Consider the following 18692-nt stretch of genomic DNA (forward strand, 5'->3'; position numbering starts at 1 on the left):
TTATTACTCAAAACCAGTGGTGTAAAGTAACTAAGTACATTTACTCAAGTACTGTACTTAAGTACAATTTTGAGGTACTTTTACTTTACTAGAGTATTTCCAATTGTCTATACTTTTACTTCTACTCCACCACATCTCAGAGCCAAATATTGTACTTTTACTCCACTACAATTATTTGAGAACTTTAGTTACTACCTGTTTGATGCTCTTTCCTCAGTGAAGTATCAGACAGCTCTCTGGATTAAACACCTTTAACTAAATTTTGACAATCAGCTCAGTGAAACAAACTGCTGTAACTAAATGTTGACAATCAGCTCAGTGGAACAAACAGCTGTAACAAATTTTGACAATCAGCTCAGTGGAACAAACAGCTCTGTGGTTAATACACCTTTACCTAAATGTTGACACAGCGTTGTGGAGGCTCACCCTTAAATGTTCAGAATTTGGGTTCGGTCAAATGTCTGTGATTGGCTCTAATATGGATGGTCAGTGTGTGTGTGTGTGTGTGTGTGTGTGTGTGTGTGTGTGTGTGTGTGTGTGTGTGTGTGTGTGTGTGTGTGTGTGTGTGTGTGTGTGTGGCGGGGGGGGGGGGGGGGGGGGCATGGTATCTGTGGAATTCCTGCAAGTTTTGCCAAACTAGAATGACAGAGAGAGAGGGGGGGGGGGGGGGGAGAGAGAGACAGACAGACACAAAGTTATACATAATACAGCTTTCAGTAAAAAGATGAAAATAAGTCCATCAAAGTTCACAAGTGTTTTTACCCATTAATTAGCAGAATGATTAAGATATTGAAACCATGTTTGAAATAAAACAATAATACATTTGTCCATAATAATGATTATTTGTTTACATTTAGGCACCGCGAGCGTCTATGAAGTATTGCATCGTTGTGATGACTATATGAAAAAGATAAAGTTTGTTCAAATGTTGTAATATCATACTATTGTCCAGAGTTATTATAAATATCCAGTAAACAGAGATATATGTGATTTATAATTTATAATTCATAAGATGCAGTGGTGTAGTACAGTGGTGTGTTTGATGATCAATTGAGGGTTAAGTGGTGCAGATCGAACTATTATGTTTCCTAAATTATATTGAATTGCATGATTAAAAAAATACAATGACAAACAATCAAGCAATACACGCACGCATCCATATGCGTGCGTGTTGGGGAACCCCAGTAGTGAGTCTGTGTGGTTCTGACACAGATCCTCTCAGCATCACCTGGTAGGAGCGAACCGTCAGGTAGGATGCAAACAGGGAGAGTGCAGAGCCTGAGACACCCATCCCCTCAAGGGTGGAGAGGAGGATCTGATGGTTCACTGTGTCGAACGCTGCAGACAGGTCCAGGAGTATCAGGACGGAGGAGAGAGAGTTCGCTCTAGCGGCATGGAGCGACTCCGTCACTGCCAGGAGGGCAGTCTCGTAGAGTGACCCACTTTGAACCCAGACTGGTGGGAGTCCAGGAGGTTGTTCTGGTGGAGGTACGAGGACAGTTGTTTGAACACAGCACGTTCGAGAGTTTTAGATAGGATAGAAGGGAAACCGGTCTGTAGTTCTTGATCTCAGAGGGGTCAAGTGTCGGTTTCTTCAGGAGGGGGGTGACTCTGGCAGTCTTGAAAGCAGAGGGAAAGTAGCCAGACGTCGGAGAGGTGTTAATAAGGTGGGTTAAGAAGGGAAGAAGTTCAGGTGCAGTGGACTGCAGCAGAGTGGATGGGACCGGGTCTAGGGAGCATGAGGTGGGGCGACTAGAGGTAACAAGGAGAAGGACCTCATTAGGGGAGAGGGGAGAAAGGTGGGATAGAGGGGGGGAGGGGGAGGGAAGAGGAGTTTGATTGATTGATTGATTGATTGAAATTTTTATTAGGCAAAAGAATGTAAAACAACACAGTTATAATGATAATAATTTATAATGCTTTTGTCTAAAAGGTCCGGCCAAAAAAGTCCTTGTGGGCTTGTTTCCGTTGGGGTCCTTGAATTAATTTCATAGACATATATAGTAGCAACCAAACAGTTCAAAAATCAACATAAGAATACAGAGGAAAAAATATATACCACTATGTACAAAAAAGGCATGAGAAAATAAAAAATGATATACAAAAAAAAGCATTAGGAAAAAATGAATGATGAAGATAGAGAGGGAGGGGTGGAAGGCAGACGGGTGTGGGTAGTGCGCAGGGCACCAGTCGGGAGAGGAGGGAAGGAGGATCGGATATCGTTCACCTTCTTGTCAAAGAAGTTGGCGAAGTCGTCAGGGAGGAGGGACGAGGAGGGAGGAGGGGGTGGTGGTTGCAGGAGAGAGGAGAACGTTTCAAATAGTTTTTTAGGGTTGGAAGCAGAAGCCAGAAATTTTGTGCAGAAGAAAGCAGCTTTAGCAGCAGATAGAGAGGAAGAAAAAGTAGAAATGAGAGATTGGAAGGTAAGAAGGTCCTCTGGGAGGTTGCCATTTCTCCATTTGCGCTCAGCCGCTCTCAGGCTCCGTCTCTCAGTACGCACTGAGTCCGACAACCAGGGGGCAGGTGGAGTTTGGCGTGAAGGCCTGGTGGTGAGGGGACAGAGATGGTCCAGGGAAGAGGATAGAGTAGAGAAAAGAAGATCAGTGGCGGTATCAGGGGATAGAAGAGCGAAGGATTCAGGGGCAGGGAGAGCAGAGAGAGCAGAAGAGGAAAGATCAGTGGGGGAAAGTGAGCGAAGATTGCGACGTGAGGAAACCATGTGGGTAGGGAGGGGCTGTGAGGGGGGAGAGGAGAGAGAGTAGGACATGAAGTAGTAGTTTCTTACCCTTTTCACTGGAAAGGGGAGTGACGGACAGGTTAGCAGTAGAGCAGCATCTGGTGAAGATCAGGTCCAGTTGGTTGCCAGCCTCGTGGGTAGGAGGAGATGGGGAGAGAACTAGGTCGAAGGCGGCGAGAAACGAATTACAATCATACATGATCCACTTCAGCCTTATGTATACTTTGGCTATTTGAAAATAACAGATATACAAGCTCACAACGTGTCACGATGCCACGCGTTGAGAGCTTGTAGATCTGCTAAATTTGTCTGCTAATTTATTTTAGATCTGCTAATTCTCAAAGTATTTAATACATTTTAGACATATGATAACTTGTGAACCAGGACATTCTGCCTAATGAGTACTTTTACTTTTGGAACTTTAAGTATATTTTGATGCCAATACTTTAGTAGCCTACCTTTACCCTTAGGGTCCATTTGGTCCCATGTGTACACTCTCAGAGTTATTGACCTGTAAGGGTCCATTTGGTTCCATGTGTACACTCTCAGAGTTATAGACCCTTAGGGTCCATCTGGTTCCATTTGTACACTCTCAGAGTTACAGACCTGTAAGGGTCCATTTGGTTCCATGTGTACACTCTCAGAGTTACAGACCTGTAAGGGCCCATTTGGTTCCATGTGTACACTGTCAGAGTTACAGACCTGTAAGGGTCCATTTGGAACACCCCCCCCCCCCCCACACACACACACACACACACACACACACACACACACACACACACACACACACACACACACACACACACACACACACACACACACACACACACACACACACATTATTTAAGCCTGGTCCCTGTTAGAATCTTAAAATACACACTTCAAGGATTGAGAAAATGCAGTTGAAAAATCCACCTTAAGTATTTAGTTAAAACTGAATTACATAATGTGATCTGAAAATTTTCGGCTTAGTTTTTTCCCCCCGTTTTTTGTGCTTGAATCTGAATAATAACCACTTTGTATGGGGGATAAAAAACATGTGTCTCTGTAGGTTGTTTCCTTCAACATGTGTTCTTTTTTCCATTTTCTGGTTTGGGTTCAGGATATGTGTAAATAAAGGGTTAAAATGAACCCCATGGAGCTTTTTTTCAGCCTGTCACCTGGCAGAATCTTAAAATACGTACTTCAAGGAATAAGAAAAAACAGGTGGCGTAAATGTTTTTTTCACCCTATGCGCGTGGACCCCACTTTCCATCTAGACCAGGGGTACTTAGAGAGGTACATGGGTATCTTAACGTTGTGGTGTATCTTGTAGACCAGGGGTGAAGTACTTTGACAGGTACATGGGTATCTTAAAGGGGTAGTTCACCCCCAAAATAACTTTTTTTCTATTGATTACTCACCCCATGGAGCCTTGAATTCATGGATAATTTTTTGTTTTTGTCGCATTCCTTCCTTTATTATTTGATTATAATAAATTTGTCCCCATTGATTCCGGTAGGAGACACAAATGCATTTGTGTCTCCTACCGGAATCAATGGGGACAAATTTATTATAATCAAATTATTGGCTTAGGAATGTGACAAAAACTAAAAAATATCTATGAATTCAAGGCTCCAGGTGGTGAGGAATCAATAGAAAAAAAGTTATTTTGGGGGTGAACTACCCCTTTAACGTTGTGGTGTATCTTGTAGACCAGGCCCATTGCTCTACCCTGAGACATCCGACCCTAGCAAAATTAACAGGGGTTAGATGAGTTGTAGATGTAAGGCCAAGAAGTAGCCTTACCAGTTTGTTTTGGGATGTCTGGATTCTTGTTTTTAAGTGATTGTGAAGCCGTTGGCCTTGCCGAGGTTAACATTTGACCCAAAGAGAATGCAGCTGCAGGGTCTATTGGTCATTCCTCGTACCAGGTTGGGCGGCAATAGTTGAATGGTTAGTGAGCCCGCCTGGGAAGCCTGAGGCTTGAAGTGCCCCTGGGCAAAGATACTTAACCCCTGACTGCTCCCAAAAACTAAAAGGTATGGAATTCCCCTCCACAGGTCTTCAGAGCTGCAGCCTCTGTGGACATTTTTAAGAACCACTTAAAAACACTATACTGTTTAAACAAGCATTTGTGGAATGTCTCTGATTTCTTTGGTTGTTGTTTGTGAATGCTTCGTGCTGTCTTATTTCTGTTGAACTTTGTGAGTTATCTCTGTGAGAAGTGCCATACAAATACAATGTACATATTTACTTACTTCACCACACTACACATTCATAAGAGTTGCTGAAAAAGCATAGCACTTACCCTAGCCTTGACAACCTTGCAGGCTTATGCAAAGGTTAAAATGTAAATTAAATAGCATGTTATGTAGACAGATGCCAGGTTCAGTTGTAGACCTGGCATCCTATAGTGTGTATAGTTTCAATGTACAGATTATAGATTTTTAAAAGTATTTTACTGTAGTGTTTAGACTGATGATTATGGTTATTGGTTTACCTATGATCCTAGACATGGAAACAGTACATGGAAGTACAATTCACAATGATAGGTCCTCTAAACTGGATCGCTCATAAAAAGCTTATTTAACGCTTTAAGACCGGGAAAGCATAATTTGTGTCATTTTAAGATTTCTTTGGGCTATTTTTGAAAAATCGAGAAAATGTGTGCAAATTTAATATATTTATATTCTTATAAAGCAAACATTTTGAACTCAAATCTTTGCTTCTGGGGGTCCCTGGAACAAAATATTTTGCGATGAGGGTCCGCGGCCAAATGTCTTGAGACAACTTGTTGTGATTTGACACTTTAATAAAATTGAATTGAATTGAAATGAATTATTTCCACGTACAATCGGTACATGAACGATCTGACAAGAACCTGAACTAACCAGGGCAAAGGGAAATGCTACGCTATTCAAAAACCTATTTAAATCTCTTATGTTACATAACTGACAAACAGTGTTATTTTTATTTAATAGTTATAATTTGTTATAAACATTTTGGGTGAAATGGTTAAGAAATATCATATAGTTTTGTTTTGGATCAGCTTTTTATTTTCCTGAAAAAAACGACATAGGCCATTAGTTTAGCAAGGCGACGCTATGCTGCTGCAGTGTCTGAAGGAAGCCAAACCAAAATAAGTTTTACTCTTGTCTCTGTAGGTTGTTTCCTTCAACATGTGTTCTTTTTTCCATTTTCTGGTTTGGGTTCAGGATATGTGTAAATAAAGGGTTAAAATGAACCCCATGGAGCTTTTTTTCAGCCTGTCACCTGGCAGAATCTTAAAATACGTACTTCAAGGAATAAGAAAAAACAGGTGGCGTAAATGTTTTTTTCACCCTATGCGCGTGGACCCCACTTTCCATCTAGACCAGGGGTACTTAGAGCGGTACATGGGTATCTTAACGTTGTGGTGTATCTTGTAGACCAGGGGTGAAGTACTTTGACAGGTACATGGGTATCTTAACGTTGTGGTGTATCTTGTAGACCAGGGGTGAAGTACTTTGACAGGTACATGGGTATCTTAACGTTGTGGTGTATCTTGTAGACCAGGCCCATTGCTCTACCCTGAGACATCCGACCCAAGCAAAATTAACAGGGGTTATAGATGAGTTGTAGATGTAAGGCCAAGAAGTAGCCTTACCAGTTTGTTTTGGGATGTCTGGATTCTTGTTTTTAAGTGATTGTGAAGCCGTTGGCCTTGCCGAGGTTAACATTTGACCCAAAGAGAATGCAGCTGCAGGGTCTATTGGTCATTCCTCGTACCAGGTTGGGCGGCAATAGTTGAATGGTTAGTGAGCCCGCCTGGGAAGCCTGAGGCTTGAAGTGCCCCTGGGCAAAGATACTTAACCCCTGACTGCTCCCAAAAACTAAAAGGTATGGAATTCCCCTCCACAGGTCTTCAGAGCTGCAGCCTCTGTGGACATTTTTAAGAACCACTTAAAAACACTATACTGTTTAAACAAGCATTTGTGGAATGTCTCTGATTTCTTTGGTTGTTGTTTGTGAATGCTTCGTGCTGTCTTATTTCTGTTGAACTTTGTGAGTTATCTCTGTGAGAAGTGCCATACAAATACAATGTACATATTTACTTACTTCACCACACTACACATTCATAAGAGTTGCTGAAAAAGCATAGCACTTACCCTAGCCTTGACAACCTTGCAGGCTTATGCAAAGGTTAAAATGTAAATTAAATAGCATGTTATGTAGACAGATGCCAGGTTCAGTTGTAGACCTGGCATCCTATAGTGTGTATAGTTTCAATGTACAGATTATAGATTTTTAAAAGTATTTTACTGTAGTGTTTAGACTGATGATTATGGTTATTGGTTTACCTATGATCCTAGACATGGAAACAGTACATGGAAGTACAATTCACAATGATAGGTCCTCTAAACTGGATCGCTCATAAAAAGCTTATTTAACGCTTTAAGACCGGGAAAGCATAATTTGTGTCATTTTAAGATTTCTTTGGGCTATTTTTGAAAAATCGAGAAAATGTGTGCAAATTTAATATATTTATATTCTTATAAAGCAAACATTTTGAACTCAAATCTTTGCTTCTGGGGGTCCCTGGAACAAAATATTTTGCGATGAGGGTCCGCGGCCAAATGTCTTGAGACAACTTGTTGTGATTTGACACTTTAATAAAATTGAATTGAATTGAAATGAATTATTTCCACGTACAATCGGTACATGAACGATCTGACAAGAACCTGAACTAACCAGGGCAAAGGGAAATGCTACGCTATTCAAAAACCTATTTAAATCTCTTATGTTACATAACTGACAAACAGTGTTATTTTTATTTAATAGTTATAATTTGTTATAAACATTTTGGGTGAAATGGTTAAGAAATATCATATAGTTTTGTTTTGGATCAGCTTTTTATTTTCCTGAAAAAAACGACATAGGCCATTAGTTTAGCAAGGCGACGCTATGCTGCTGCAGTGTCTGAAGGAAGCCAAACCAAAATAAGTTTTACTCTTGTCTCTGTAGGTTGTTTCCTTCAACATGTGTTCTTTTTTCCATTTTCTGGTTTGGGTTCAGGATATGTGTAAATAAAGGGTTAAAATGAACCCCATGGAGCTTTTTTTCAGCCTGTCACCTGGCAGAATCTTAAAATACGTACTTCAAGGAATAAGAAAAAACAGGTGGCGTAAATGTTTTTTTCACCCTATGCGCGTGGACCCCACTTTCCATCTAGACCAGGGGTACTTAGAGAGGTACATGGGTATCTTAACGTTGTGGTGTATCTTGTAGACCAGGGGTGAAGTACTTTGACAGGTACATGGGTATCTTAACGTTGTGGTGTATCTTGTAGACCAGGGGTGAAGTACTTTGACAGGTACATGGGTATCTTAACGTTGTGGTGTATCTTGTAGACCAGGCCCATTGCTCTACCCTGAGACATCCGACCCAAGCAAAATTAACAGGGGTTATAGATGAGTTGTAGATGTAAGGCCAAGAAGTAGCCTTACCAGTTTGTTTTGGGATGTCTGGATTCTTGTTTTTAAGTGATTGTGAAGCCGTTGGCCTTGCCGAGGTTAACATTTGACCCAAAGAGAATGCAGCTGCAGGGTCTATTGGTCATTCCTCGTACCAGGTTGGGCGGCAATAGTTGAATGGTTAGTGAGCCCGCCTGGGAAGCCTGAGGCTTGAAGTGCCCCTGGGCAAAGATACTTAACCCCTGACTGCTCCCAAAAACTAAAAGGTATGGAATTCCCCTCCACAGGTCTTCAGAGCTGCAGCCTCTGTGGACATTTTTAAGAACCACTTAAAAACACTATACTGTTTAAACAAGCATTTGTGGAATGTCTCTGATTTCTTTGGTTGTTGTTTGTGAATGCCTCGTGCTGTCTTATTTCTGTTGAACTTTGTGAGTTATCTCTGTGAGAAGTGCCATACAAATACAATGTACATATTTACTTACTTCACCACACTACACATTCATAAGAGTTGCTGAAAAAGCATAGCACTTACCCTAGCCTTGACAACCTTGCAGGCTTATGCAAAGGTTAAAATGTAAATTAAATAGCATGTTATGTAGACAGATGCCAGGTTCAGTTGTAGACCTGGCATCCTATAGTGTGTATAGTTTCAATGTACAGATTATAGATTTTTTTAAATATTTTACTGTAGTGTTTAGACTGATGATTATGGTTATTGGTTTACCTATGATCCTAGACATGGAAACAGTACATGGAAGTACAATTCACAATGATAGGTCCTCTAAACTGGATCGCTCATAAAAAGCTTATTTAACGCTTTAAGACCGGGAAAGCATCATTTGTGTCATTTTAAGATTTCTTTGGGCTATTTTTGAAAAATCGAGAAACTGTGTGCAAATTTAATATATTTATATTCTTATAAAGCAAACATTTTGAACTCAAATCTTTGCTTCTGGGGGTCCCTGGAACAAAATATTTTGCGATGAGGGTCCGCGGCCAAATGTCTTGAGACAACTTGTTGTGATTTGACACTTTAATAAAATTGAATTGAATTGAATTGAATTATTTCCACGTACAATCGGTACATGAACGATCTGACAAGAACCTGAACTAACCAGGGCAAAGGGAAATGCTACGCTATTCAAAAACCTATTTAAATCTCTTATGTTACATAACTGACAAACAGTGTTATTTTTATTTAATAGTTATAATTTGTTATAAACATTTTGGGTGAAATGGTTAAGAAATATCATATAGTTTTGTTTTGGATCAGCTTTTTATTTTCCTGAAAAAATGACATAGGCCATTAGTTTAGCAAGGCGACGCTATGCTGCTGCAGTGTCTGAAGGAAGCCAAACCAAAATAAGTTTTACTCTTATGTACCTGTCCTGTACACAAGATGTAACAATAAAGTACAACTTTGAACCTTTAATCTTGAACCTTGGATTACTTTGGAATATATTTCCTTTGGAATCGTTCAAGGAACTTTGAGGAACATTACTTTGATTGATTGATTGATTGATGTAGTTTATTTAGAAAGACATGAGAATAGTACATGACAGTACATAACAGTACATGGAAGTACAAATTCACAATATAAGGTCTACTAAACTGGAAACCCTCATTAAGCACTAAGCTTGTTTAAGATGAGAACCCCATGCACACAAATCATGATGAAATATAAGAGGCAGGCAGATATACACACTACTATACAGAATGTCATACAATCAGCTTTCAGGTTACTGTTATGACGAGAGAAAAAAAATAAAATATATATATACAAAAGAGGAAAATGAAGGAGGGGGGGGTAGGGGGGGGTAGGTTAAGACTTAGACAGGGGGCATTTTCGAATTGCAGCCTCCTGAAGGTGTATCTTTAGGGCAGTTTTGAAAGTGAGTAGGGTTTTACACTCCTTTACTCCTTTTGGTAGGGCATTCCACATTTTTGTTGAATAGCATGAGAACGAGTTCATACCCTTAGTTGAGCCAAATCTGGGTTGAACATGATCCGTGGAGCTGCCTCTGGTGTTATGATCATGGACTGCATTAACATTTTGGAAGTATTTTGACAAATACAGGGGGATCCCAATGTTGTGGTGTATCTTGAAGACCAGGCCCATAGCAAGTTGTTGTACTCTGTCCTCAACCCTAAGCCATCCAATCCTAGCAAAATGAGCAGGGGTTAGATGGGTTCTGTGATTGAGGCCAAGAAGTAGCCTTACAAGTTTGTTTTGGGATGTTTGGAGCCTTGTTTTTAAGGCCTTGGAGGTGTTATGATACCATGAAGTGCATGCATAATCATAATGACCTTGAATGAGGGCCCCTGCAAGAATCTTCAGAGTATTCTTACTGACTAGGCGATCAATCCTCCACAAATAGCGTGTTGTTTGGTTGACAATTTTGATCACTTTTTCTGCGTTTTTGTTACCACAGAGGTTTGCCTCCAAGATGGAGCCCAGGTAGGTAATTTCATCCTTTCTTTGGATGACATCATCACCCACTTTGATTGTGAAACTCTCTGCCTTGCTAAGGTTAGGACTGGACCCAAAGAGGATGGATTCTGTTTTACCCAGGTGTAATGAAAGTTTGTTGTCAGAGAGCCAGATGCAGATCTTGTTGAGTTCGGAGCTGAGAGTTTTCTCAACCTGCAGCCTGTCCCTGTCCGAGACTAGCAGGGCCGAGTCATCTGCGAACAGGAACAGCTTGCAGTCGCAGGCCGATGACATGTCATTCACATATATCAGGAACAGTAAAGGTCCTAGTATACTTCCTTGTGGGACACCACAAGTCACAGGGAGGGGGGGGGACTGGGTGCCGTTTACTTCCACCACTTGCTCCCTCCCTTCCAGGTAGGATCTCATCCAGTTCACTGACGTATCATCAAAACCTATTGCTTTGAGCTTATTGATCATAATTGGGTGATTGACGGTGTCAAAGGCCTTCTGGAGGTCCAGCATGACCATGCCGCAATATTTGCCCTTGTCGACATCTTGTTTGATAGAGTCGTTCAAATAGAGAAGGCATGTGTCAGTGGAGTGGTTTGTTCTGAAGCCAGATTGGAATTTGTAGATTAGATTTTTTTCGGCAAGATACTTATCGACCTGTTCATAGACTATTTTCTCCATGACTTTCGAAATGGAGCTAAGAATAGAAATAGGGCGGTAGTTGCCAGGGTCTAATTTGTTTCCTTTTTTGTACAGAGGGGTCACCCTTGCTTTTTTGAAATCGTTAGGGACCCGTCCCTGTATGAGGGAGAGGTTTATTATGTGGGTAATGATTGGAGCAATGGAGGCGGCTGAGTCTTTTAGAAATTTGGCGGGGATATTGTCGAGGCCTGTGGCTTTGTGTTGATGAAGAGCACTCAATTTTTTAAACACCTCTTCTGTTTTCACAGGGGAGAGTTTAAAATCATCTTTGCGTACACCCTGTTTTTTGTAAAATGAGTCAATATGCTCTTCACCATAGCACCCAGAGTGAGGGGGTAGTTTTTCAACCAAATCTGAGGTTATGGTCGTGAAGAATATCTTGAGGATTTTACTCACTTCATGTTTGGATGTGAAGAGAGTGTCATTCACCTTGAGGCTTATGTTTGTAAACCTGGTTTTCAATTTCGTGCTGCAGCCTAGTAGGTTGTTGAATAGCTTCCAAAGCTCTCGTGGTTTGCTTTTATTTTCCTCAATTTTGTCATCAATGAATGATGAACTGAAGAAGGGACAAAAGATTTTTCTATTCATTTATAATTTGGAAGTCAATGCACTCATTCAATTATTTGAATTGAATGATTAATTTCTTTGATTAATTTTGTGTTATTTAAAATATTGCCACAGTATTGTGTACTCATTTTGGTTTGCAATACAGCCTTTAATTACAGGAGAAACAAACAAATGCTCAAAGGGGATTTCTGAGCTCAGTCTCACCACATAATTACATCCACTTCCTGGAGTTAATATATGACCACCTCACAAAATAACATAAGTGACCTGGGGCTTGAACCTGCCATTCTGACTCAGCAGAGGCTGAGGTATCAGTGACCGATCCTCTCTTTTACGCGGCTCCTTTACCACTTGAACCCTAGCGTCCCTACACTGGGGTCTGTAATTATTCCATCAGAGATGAGCACTTTGGTGTTGTTTTTTTGCCCATTTTAACTGGACTCCTGTCCAATGGCAGAGGTCATTGAGATCTGGCCAATCAGAGCAGACCCCAAAGCCCATGTCTTGTGAGTCCAGTTTTCCAGAGTCTTTCCTCCTGAAACCTAATTATTCTGGTCTGTAACAGCCAGGGGGAGCTTCCTCCTGAAACCTAGGAAGTTATTCTGGTCTGTAACAGCCAGGGGGAGCTTACTCCTGAAACCTAGGAAGTTATTCTGGTCTGTAACAGCCAGGGGGAGCTTCCTCCTGCGTAAGTCCAGTAGGAGCGATGCCCTGGCCATTTCTCTGACAGTGCCATCATCATTATAAAGCACGTGAAGTAGGTGGGTTAGCCTTGTTGCTGCATAGATCCACTCTACATTTGGGACCCCCAAATGTAGTTTCATTCGCCATATGAAAGGAAGGGTATGTCTTGTGTGGAGTGTGTGTTTAGCCAACCCATTTTCTGGCCAGCTGGACAGTTCTATTTGTCATGTCTCTCAATCCCTCTTGTGGGATGTGTACGTTGGCAAATAGATGTTGTATCTTCGCCAGGGCCACTTCTCTCACAGCCTGGAGTTTCATGACTATAGGGAGGGGGGACAGATCGATCAGGTTGAGGCGATGGTGAAACCCTTTAGTGAGCTCTTCAACTTGCTCCGCCCACTCGCCAGCGATGTTAAACTTATGGCCCAGGCAGTGGCGTACCCACAGTAGAGGCAGGACAGGCGGTCGCCTGCCCAACTAAGATCTCGCCTCCCCTAGAAAACCCCAATAACCCGAAAAGGTGTCATTGCGTGCCTAATGTCCTCAAAGTCAAGCATCCAACAAGCTTTGAACTGAGCAAATTGGTCCTTCCGAGAAATAATGGCAAAAACATCTTGAAAACGGTAACTTTCGGCGGTTTTCGATCGCCGATTTCGTTGAAATTTCTGTTTTGGGGGTAATAGAGGAGGGGTGGGGGGGGGGGGGGGGGTCGGGGGGGTGGCAACTCACCTGCCCTAAATGTAATTCCTGGGGACGCCACTGGGCCCAGGTATGGTGTATTATGGAATACACCATAATGGGTTGACCTATTATTAGAGAGGAGGGAGGCTTGTCTTTCTTGGCCTTGTACCAACGGTTTGCCCCGCACGCACACGCACGCACGCACACACACGCACACAGACACACACACACACACACACACACACACACACACACACACACACACACACACACACACACACACGCATACACACGCATACACACACACACACACACACACACACACACACACACACACACACACACACACACACACACACACACACACACACACACACACACACACACACATTTTGATCACATGACAACCACCTATAGAGTGTTTGTTCAGTAACAGTGTTAAATAGCTCTATATTGTGATAGTAATCATTACTATAGAGTGTTGTTCAGTAACAGTGTTAAATAGCTCTATATTGTGATAGTAATCATTGCTATAGAGTGTTTGTTCAGTAACAGGAGTCTCCATGTCTCTCCAGCTCTTTACTAAACAAATGCATTTTCAGTTGGGGATACCATTCTTATCCAATCAGGAGAGAGAACTGACACAGGATACACATTAAACAAGTGGAATTGGAAGTGATGAAACTTAAACTGGAACACTATAACATTGAAGCTGATGAATGGGCACTCGCTCTTGATGGCTGAAATTGGCAAACAACATGCAGTGAAATTTAAGAGAACATGAGGCACAATTATGTTTTCTCATTCATTTATTGATATTGTGACATTCCATTCAAACCAAGCAAATTAAAGCCAAAATGTAACATCTGAACTTCATACCATTCATGATCAGGGGCTGCAGATCCCAGGGGGGAAGGAGGGGTGTAGCTTTTGCCATCCGTGTGTCCTGATCATCAACAACTACCAAATAAATGAATCCACAAGCTTCATCATCATCATCATCATCATCATCATCATCATCATCATCATCATCATCACTTGTCCACAGAGCTGTTAACTAGTTTAATGAGTGAAGTTCAGCCAATATGAACGGATAGAAACACAACAGTGGAGCTGAAAAACGGAAAGATAAATAATACTGACCATCTAAACTGTCAAAATTAGACACATATTTTGTTCTTTACTTTAGTAAAGTTTGCATGACCTTTCTGTTATTGTTGACTCTCATCATGTCACTGTCACACACTGAGCGCTCATTCTCCTATAATTCTACAAAGCTCTGTGCATGTGGTGAGCCCAAAATCTCTTCTGCCCGGTTCTCCTCAGTGGCTGGAGCAATTGATCTGAATTTGCACACAGCCATTGACCATTACCATGTGTACGGAACCGTTTTTCACTTTCCCCAAATGTCAGCTGTTTATTAACATTTTGTGTTCGCTGGCTCCCGGGTTGCCAAATCATGTGCGCATATCCCCCCACGCCACGGGTATGGTCTAGTTCTCCTAGTTAACAACATAATTAAAATTAATAATTAAAACCTCATGGGACGATGGGACAGGATAGACTGAATGTATGGATCATGTTATAAATTGAAGTTTATACATATAGGACACATTTAGGACACGTCACCATGTGTCTTTCAATTAGTGTTGAGTAATGAATTATTATTTATGAACTGACAGGAAGCCCTGCCCAGTTTTCTAAGCATTTTAGATATTGATCATTTACAGTAGATATTGATAATAAACAGAAGGTATTGATTACAGGATGTATTGATCATTAGTCAATTCAGGATCCAAAAATAAGAACTGAACTCTGTTCATAGACATAGTTCTTGTGAGGTTAAAGGTCAAGGTTTAGGGTTAAGGTTAGGTTTATAGACATAGTTTCTGTGAGGTTAAAGGTCAGGGTTTAGGCGCCATCTGGGCGACACACCAAAGGAAGAGGGAGTCCCAATTAGTGTGGGCGGTTCATCAAACTGATGAAGACACACACAAGCCCCCCCCCCCCCCCCCATCTGACCACATTGTCATCAGTGTTGTCTGATATAACAAATCATTTGATTATTAAATTTGATTATTAGATTCCTTATTATAAGAAATTAAGCAGAAGACACATGATAATGTAAATTCACGCGACCGGGATGGTTTACCAGGCTAGTTGTTTCACTTCTTACACAAGCATGTTGTTTTGTGTATGTTTTCTAGTTTTATACACTTGTATACATAAACAAAAAGAAAAACGTTCAGTAAAAAGAAAGAGGAAGTGAACCTGGGTGTGTGGGAGGAGTCTAAAGATTCTCATTGGTTGTCGGCACCAGAATACGACCTGATAGAAGAAGAAGAGAGACAGTTAATACACACACACACACACACACACACACACACACACACACACACACACACACACACACACACACACACACACATAAATCATATGTACTGTATTGTGTGCATTTCTCCATAAAATGCATACATTGTACACACAAAAACACAATAACACAACAACATTAGGGTTCAGTCATCAGAACTAATGTGAATATTTGACTCTTATTTAGGACTAAATGTAACACTGATGTATTAAAGCTAAATGTGACAACATAGAACACACTTTGACCTCTAACTAGGTCGTCTAAACTGGTCTAAAACGGTTAAGGTTCTAAACTAATATAAACCAGTTTAGGTTGTTGCTTTACATGTTTTTTTGTTTGTTTGCATTTCTGTGAGGGTTCCACATGTCATGTGATCCTCTGTTGATCTGACCTCATTTCTTCCACTGGTAGTATATTAATTAATTAAACATGTTAATTAAACATGCTAATCACCTCGTTTCTTCCACTGGAAGTAGATGAATCCAGACAGGAACAAGACCAGACCCAGAACCAGACCTGATGCTCCCATGGCCACCTTGTTCTTCACTGACTCTGGCATGGAGTCATCTGACAATAATCATATCATATCATATCATATCATATCATATCATATCATATCATATCATATCATATATCATATCATATCAGACTCTGACATGGAGTCATCTGACAATAAGCTACAACAACCAAACACAATAAACAATTAACAGACGACACAGTCATTGTGAGTCTGTTCAGTAATATTAAGTCCAACCCTATTGGTCCAGTCCTTGAGGAGTTTGTCACCTGATGTGATATGTCCTTCTTAGAGCTAAATACATCCAAAACAAAGGATATGATGATAGATTTTAGAAGACATGAATCAACCTTTTACTATGATGATTATAAACCAGGCTGTGGAAAGTGCAGAAAGTATCTTGGGACAGAGTCATAGACTCAGAACTGTGAGGCAGTTTGTAAAAAAGAACATCAGCGCTTGTTCTGTCTTAGAAAACGGTCTTGTTTTCACATTGATAGAACCATGATTACTCTTTGATCAGCTTTTATAAAATCAATCTGGTCTTTAATCTGTTTTTATCAAATCAATCTGATCTTTTATCTGTTTTTATCAAATCAATCTGGTCTTTTATCTGTTTTTATCAAATCAATCTGGTCTTTTATCAGCTTTTATCAAATCAATCTGGTCTTTAATCTGCTTTTATCAAATCAATAAGCTCATAGCGCGACACCGAGTGCTATGAGCTTGTAGATCTGCTATTTTTGAAAAATCTTGAACATTTGTGCAAATGTTTGAATATAATTTATATTTTTTATTTTTTAAACAACATTTTTAACTCAAACATTTTCTTCTGGAACAACATATTTTGATGGGGATCAGCGGCTAAAAACATATCAATTTGGGGGTCCTTGACAAGAAAAAGTTTGAGCACCACTGATATATGTTGACATATGTTGAGAGACATTTGACAGTTACAAATGTTTGCTTAAAAATATATATATTCAAAGATTTTTTGAATATTAAAACAAAAAATAGCAGATCTACAAGCTCATAGTGCGGCACTCGGTGCCACGCTATGAGCTTTTATCTGCTATTTTGACAGTAGATTACACTAGATTACAGTATCTGACCCCAGTCCATCTTGATAGGCGCGGTCAGGCTGGGATGTTCCACCATGCATGTGATCTTCTCTCCTGATCTGTAATACACACACACACACACACACACACACACACACACACACACACACACACACACACACACACACACACACACACACACACACACACACACACACACAGGTAGTACCAGTAGAGGTGTCTATTAGTTGTGTATTTCTATGTATAGGTGTCTGTTAGGTGTGTACCTGGGTGTGTACTCCAGGTATAGTGGTACTGGTAGTACCAGTCTCCATCAGACAGCTCATCGGTAGAGGAGAGACCGGAGGTCAAAGGTTCTTGACCTCTCCACCAGGTCACCAGGATCACTTTATGGATAGAAGTCGTAGCTGCTGCACCTCAGCATGTGAGTGTGTTCACCACGACGAGGGGGAGTCTCTGACTTCAGTCTCACTTTGGGCTCCACTGGATGAATAAGATTATTGTTATTGTTATTATTATAATAATAATAATAATAATAATAATAATAATAATAATAATTATTATTATTATTATTATTACCAGTCATAGGAACATGTCATTATCACTAATAATTGTATATCATCCAAATACGATCCAAATGATCCAGAAAGCCGCAACACGCTTGGTCTTCAACCAGCCAAAATGTTAACGTTTCCCGGCTCTCCCCCGTTCTCCTCTCCCTCCATTGGCTCCCACTTGCTGCCCTCACCGAGTACAAAACACTGATGTTGGTCTACAAAGCAACCAAAGGTATGACACCCCCAGGGGCGGCCTTAGTGATCTGGGGGCCCGTTTCAAGAGCTAATATGTGGCCCCCTATGCACCCCCCAACTCCCAGAAAAAAAAAAAAAAAAAGTTCAGATTCTTTTTTTTTTTTTTTTTTTCCAAAATATTGTTTTTGATTTTTTTTCAAATGTTATTATTATTATATATATTTTTTCAAATATTATTATATATTTTTTTTATTTGTATCCAATTATTGCATGCAATTCAAGGAAGTCAGCCAGGGGCCCCGGACTGGGATGCAATGCGATCATGCGATTAAAAGAAAATGATAATAATATTTGAAAAAATATATATAATAATAATAACATTTGAAAAAAAATCAAAAAAAATATTTTGAAAAAAAAAAAAAAACTTTTTTTTTTTTTTTTCCCCAAAAAATTCGGGGGCCCCCTGAGGTTCGGGGCCCGTTTCAATTGAAACGGGTGAAACATAGGAAAGGCCGCCCCTGGACACCCCCATATCTTCAAGCCTGATCCAACCCTACAACCCCTCCCTCTCACTCTGAATCTTCTCTAAAACACCCTGGAAAACACTCCACACGTCCTAGACTCTTCTCCCTTCTGGCTCCCAAACGGTTGAACAAACTCTCCATTGCAGTTAGAGCTGCATACTCACTCCCAATCTACCACCATAATCTGAAGACTG

The 18692-nt window shown here is 40.6% G+C and overlaps 1 long non-coding RNA gene across 2 annotated transcripts; it reads right to left on the reverse strand.

Moving 5' to 3' along the window:
• Nucleotides 1–15417: 15417 nt before the first annotated feature.
• Nucleotides 15418–17546, reverse strand: LOC308077079. 2 transcript variants are annotated; one of them, XR_013932353.1, is made up of 4 exons: nt 17489–17546; nt 17253–17320; nt 16077–16190; nt 15418–15580 (listed from the first exon to the last, which is right to left on the reverse strand). It is a non-coding gene; the product is annotated as an uncharacterized lncRNA (long non-coding RNA). The 2 variants fall into 2 exon arrangements; XR_013932354.1 differs by lacking the exon at nt 17489–17546 and having other exon boundaries at nt 17253–17368.
• Nucleotides 17547–18692: the final 1146 nt, after the last annotated feature.

The sequence above is a fragment of the Gymnoscopelus braueri genome (genome assembly GCF_963280865.1).
Source record: "Gymnoscopelus braueri genome assembly, chromosome: 21".
Lineage (NCBI taxonomy): Eukaryota > Metazoa > Chordata > Actinopteri > Myctophiformes > Myctophidae > Gymnoscopelus > Gymnoscopelus braueri.